Here is a 5,960-nt window from a genome sequence, read left to right as displayed (position 1 = left end):
GAGGGGTGTGGGATTTGTTTTTTGTCTTTTTGAGACAGGGTCTCGTCTTATAGTTTAGACTGGCCTCCAATTCATGCCTCAGCCTCCTGAATGCTGAGATTACTGGCATGTGCCACCACACCCAACAAAGTTATTTTATGGCAGTGTATTGTCACACATACGTGTAATCTCAGCACTCAGGAGATTAAAGCAGAAGGATTACCATGACCTTAAGGCCAACCTGAACTACATAGTAAAACCCTGTCTCAAAAACCAACAAATAAAGGAATGTTATTTTGTTTACTTGACTGTCCTCTTATCAGAAAATTATCTGGTCAAGTCTTTGAATGATAAATGTCTGGCTAGGAAAATGTTTGAATGGTTTTCAATTATTTCTGATAATAACTCATTACTTTTCTTAAAAGTTGTTTCTGATCATTGAATATCTGTGCTAAACTAGTATATATTATTTTGCTTTCTGGCAAACCAATAAAATAGGATGAATATATGAGTAAATATCAAAATTATTCTATACTGAGAACTAAAAAATATCAATAATGACATGCTTTAATCCATTTAATTTCTTTGTCTTCTCAGGTGGATCTCCTTATTTAGCAACCAAAATAAATGAAGCAAAGGACTTGCTAGAATCAACTACCAAGCACTGATCAGCGCTGAAGTATCATACTTGTAGGAAAAATATGAGGAACTTAAAAAATAGACCTGCAAATTAATCTAAAATATGGTCTTACTTTTCCTACATATATTGACCACAGTCATTCTTCCATCAAATTAATACAGCAATAAAAGACTAAACATCTTGCTTTTTGTTTTAAAGGAATTACATAAATGACTAGGGGAGAACTGCATATTTTTCTTTACTTTCTCAGTGATATTCACATTTCTAGAAAGTCTATGTAAGTTCTAAACTCTACATACAAATGCACACACACAGGAATATAACCATAAGCAATGCAGTTGGGATTTGTGAACAATGAATAGAAATTTTCTTACTGCTTATGTTTGTACCCTTATTGTTCCTTATTTCTTAAAAGGAATTTGGGACTCTACCTGTACAGGACTTTAACCAAACACTGACTGCCACCCTGGGAAAATGATCTGAAACGTGTTGGAATTTCCTGGTGATCTGTAAAACAGTGGCTAGAACTTAAGTGACTCTATTCCCTCTGAGACCCTATAACTGAAGCATGAGAACTTGGAGAGCCACTAAAATGATTGATGATTTGCCAAATGACCCCTATGAGGAAAGGCTGAAAGGAGCCCGGAGAAATCCAAGGCATTTGTGTTTAATTATAATCTTCCTATATTGTGTGTTTGTTCAATCAATTATTCATTCTACAAATATTTATTGACTGCCTTTGACTTGTAAAGCCCTGTAGTAGATCCTGTGAGAGTTATAAGTATGACCCAGTCATGGATCCTGACCCATAGGAACTTAATAAAGAGAAAGGATAAATCACATAAATAATGAATTCTGTTAGAGTTATAGATAATAATTAAAGAAGTTTTTAAAAAATATTTTTAATTCAGTTCATGGTGGAAAGGGGCTTCATGGATCAAGTGGCACTGAGTTGAGCTGTTATTGCAATGATACTACATGACTGTGAGTCAGAGTGGGGCGAGGTATTGCACACCTGTGATCCCAGCATTCAGGAGACCTAAACAGGAAGAACTGCACGTTTGCTTGTTTGTTTGCTTTTGCGGAACTGGGGATTGAACTCAGGCCTTTGCACTTGCCAGGGAAGCACTTATTCCACTGAGCCATCTCCTTGACCCCAAGAAGTACAAGTTTGAGGCCAGCTTGGAATACATAGCAAGACCATGTCTCAAAACAAAAGGATTGTGACTCAGTATTGTTTCTCCTGAGATCAGAATTAGGAGTAACATATCTATCAGTGTGTTTAAAGTGCAGAGTTTCTCAAAAGCAAAAGAAATGGGACAGAATTGTCTTGAATTTAATCACTCATTAGCTTATAATTTTATTCCCATTTTCCTGTTAATTATGTGCCTTTGAGTCAAACAGATCTGGTTTTGAATACAATCTTCCTATTAGCTGATCTTGGATAGTTATCTAATTGGCAAGTCTGTAATCCTAACCTAAAAAATAAAGAAAACACTTCTATATAATAAGGTTGTTTCAGGGAATAAGGGTGCAAACAAAGTCTAATCACATAGCAAATGTTCAAAAAAATTACTTTTTCTCTGCCCTATTTTATTTTTTAGAAAATCTTGGATTAAGTTTCCAGGTATGGGCTGGGGAGATGGCTCAGTAGAATATGCACTTGCCTGGCAAGTGCAAGGGCCTGAGTTCAATCTCTGGTTCCACTAAAAAAAAAAAAAAAAGTTCCAGGTATGCTCCAGTATAATCATTTATTTTACTCTTGGATCTACAACTTTGGTAGGCTGCAGTAGAGACAGCCCTGCTCTGTCAGCAGCATCAGCTGAGGCTGGAGGAGCCGTTTCATGTGGCTGCCAGCTGGAACTGGGTGCTGGCTGGAATACTCCATTCCTCACTCCACAGGTTTGCTAGAGCATCGTCACACCATAGCACTGCCTACAGGAGATAGTTGTTCAAGGGACTGGAAATGAGAGCTGCCAAACTCATCCTAGTTCTGGGAAGAGCCAAGGCAGCATTTTTGCCATATTCCATTTGTCTAAGACTTAAGAGCCTGCCAAGATTCAGAGGAAAGACAGAAGATTGTGAAAAACTGTGTGGTCATTTTTAATTTGTAGCAGAGTGAGATTGGAAGCTTTTTTTTTTTTTTTAAATCAGTTAAGGCATTACTTTTTTTAAAAATCACAGTAACTTGGAATACAGGCTTGGGAAGTTGCAGGTGATACAGCTACGATTCTAAGCAGTGTTTATTCTGTAATTATATGGCAGGATAGTTATAAAAATTGGATTTTGACCAGTTATCTGCCTCCTTATTATCTAATGGTTACCTATCTTCAGGAAAGATTGCTTTTGAATCCAGTATACAAGAACAGGAAAGACTTTAAAAATACAGCAGTAACTACACAGAGAAGTCAGATGGCCATTAAAAGGAGTGTGAAAAAGCCACATAGATTATAAGGTGCCCATCTGCCCCACAGTCAAAAGAGGGAAGATAAGGAAGAGTGTTGAGTGTAGCAGGCCTTGCTTTATTTACAAAAGATGTTTTAGTCATTCTTGAGATAATACTATAAACTGTGTCATACAATAGAAATACAGAATATATTCTTAAAGTGTTTCATATGTTCAGAGTAAGCATGACACTCTTTAAGAAAGGTGGTTTTACCTGGTTTTAATAAGAAATAAAGTTGTATTATGATTACCCAGTAGGGCTATTAGAAATAGCATTTTATCTCTGTATAGAATCTGTTGGTTGTCATAGAGAACCTTAAACAGGGAAGAGCCTTTAGTGACTTAGACATGCTTCATATTTAAGATAGTTTAATGGCATTTACGGGAGAAGATGAATCAGCCGAATGTCAAAAATAGGAAGTTTCTGTGACTCACCCATTTTAGGATGAGCTACAGAGACTACATTGAGAGCTCATAGGCTGGTTGGTTTTGCAGTGAAAACCACCCTATCCACAGACACACTGCAGGGTTCCCAGTAGTCACCGCCCCAGACTCTCGCCTCTGGCTACAAGAAGGACTACATGGAAGCAAGTAAATATGTCTGGACTGCCCCTCCCTCCCAGTAAAAGAACATGCCTTCCTAATACTAGATCAGTATCAAGAACATTTCATCAATATGAGTCAGAATTTTATTTATGGTTATATACATTAAGAAATTAAAGTGTGTTAGTGTAATTTATTAGCTGAAAAAATTAGGTTCTTGACTTTTCCCTCTACCCCCAAGTAGGTAGGTGGATAGGCAGGTGAGTGAACAGATGACCAGGCATCTTTTTTTGGACCATAGGTTGATCCCCAGGGGGCTGTGTGGAGGTGGTAACACTGTTCCTGTAGGTACTGCAGTACCAGGTCAATGTGGAGGGGATGGAGCAAGCTCCTCTTCCATCTCCCAGCTCCAAATATCCATTTAATATATTGTCCTCAGATAGAGGGTATATCAGATATTAAAGTGATAAGAACAGATATTGCACTTGATCTTAGCCCAAAGCAAAGAAGCAATGGACTCATTTTTATAGGTAGAACCTAGGTCATCTGGATCATTAATCACCAGCAAAATTGCTAGGCATAGTAGACAAAGAAATGTTCTTTCTAATGATTTCTTATTAACTGAGTAGCTATTGTTCTCAGATGAGTGTTCTTTTTCTCTTTTTGTTGGTGAGCAAAAGAATTTACCAAAAAAAACCAAACCATTTTTTTTTCTTTTTTTGTATTAAAAATCTTGTTCAATTAAAATGTAAGTTCATTAAGTAGTATTCCTTTCTCTTCATGCCATAACTCTTTTCCCTTCTGGTCTATTCAACATTGCCTAACAGCACTAGTCAACATTTAAAGTCTGAATAGATTATTATATTGATATTACATATACAATCTTCACCATTAGAGGGAGTTTAATTTCACATGGGCAAAACATGAACACCCAGACTAAATTTGGACTGTAAGTTTCAAATTAGTATCTCAACCCGACTGTGAAAGTGCTCCCCAGAACAGTGAATCACCAGTAGCAACTTTTGTTGTGACAGGTTGATGATAGATCATCCTTAAATTTTAACATCTAAGGTATAGTATACTAAAGGACAATAATAACTAGTTAATGTTCATAGATCTAATACTTAATAAAAGCTAATACTCATTGCATACCTGTGCCAAACATTCTACCTACATTATCAATTTTCATAGCTAGACTGAGGGACAGGTACTATTATTTTCATTTTACAGGTAAGGAAAGAAAAGTTCAAGGGGTTATGAAATTTTCCAAGATTACAAGTTTATTTTTAAGTGGTGGGACTATGAACTAAATTTTGAAGCACATGCTCTTTCCTTTCGATCATATTGTGGAAAGCAGTAGAAATGTCAGTAGAAATGTGTCTTGGTTCATTCTTGGATGTTTGTGGCATGGGGACATGTGAAAATAGGTTTAGGGGAAGATCCAGTGTCATCATGCATCACAAACGGCGGAACTAATGTCTTCCATTCTGCCTTGGAAGCTTATGGTGTCCATTCAATTGCACACAGAAAAATTTTAGTTATAAAGTTCAGCAGCATAGATTACTGTGATGCAGAGGAGTTGGAGGAAGCTGTGGTGAAATATTTGAAATGTTCCTAGCAAAAGCTTTCAAGGAGAACATCCAGAGCAAAGTTTGGAAGACAACTCATGAGGGTGAAGCAGCAAACCCTGGGAGAAAAGTGAAGGTGCTACCTCAGTATATTAGCAAGGGAACAAGAAGACAATTTATGAAGGCAGAGAGCAATAAAATACAGTGAAGAAATGAGATACCTGAAACAACAGATATGGTAGCATTTGAAGTGGAATTAGTGCCTTAAGAGTTTTAAAAATTGTTTACCGCTATTCCCATTTGTGGACTGGGAATATTGGGAATAATAATTGGCCTAGGAATATTAATATATCAGTAGTAATATACTGGGCTGGGAATATTATTTGTCCATACGGTGGAGCTTTTATACCAAATTCAGAATTATATTTGCAGTTACGGGGCTTTCTGGTGGAACATGTCATGTAATTTCATCTATATTGTGAGCTCTATTAAAAGTTGTGACTAAAAAAATAAAAAGATAAAAGCTGTGACTCTTTGATGATGCTTTTTACACATTCTTGTATTTCTTCAAGAGATCATTAGCCTGGTGACCCTCGGACATAGTGACGAGAGGCTGCTAAGTTATAGGCATGTAGAGTCTGTCAGAAGCCGTTACTGAAACTTTTGTGGGTTTTTTTTTTTAATTTTTAATTTTTTTTACTTTATTTTTTTTTCTTTTCCAAGTTTTATTGATAAACATATAGCAATGAGACAGTTTCAAATCAAATCAAAAGTACAGTTTCAAC

At 36.5% G+C, this 5,960-nt stretch overlaps 1 non-coding gene across 1 annotated transcript; it reads right to left on the bottom strand.

The window, feature by feature from the left end:
• Nucleotides 1-3,933: 3,933 nt before the first annotated feature.
• Nucleotides 3,934-4,121, bottom strand: LOC111812373. The gene has a single exon (XR_002817884.1). It is a non-coding gene; the product is annotated as a U2 spliceosomal RNA (small nuclear RNA).
• Between the last annotated feature and the right edge of the window lie 1,839 nt (nucleotides 4,122-5,960).

Source organism: Octodon degus, unplaced genomic scaffold (assembly GCF_000260255.1).
Source record: "Octodon degus isolate 3935 unplaced genomic scaffold, OctDeg1.0 scaffold00122, whole genome shotgun sequence".
Taxonomy (NCBI): domain Eukaryota; kingdom Metazoa; phylum Chordata; class Mammalia; order Rodentia; family Octodontidae; genus Octodon; species Octodon degus.
Note: the sequence above shows the minus strand (reverse complement) of the source record. Positions and strands in the feature narration are given on the sequence as shown.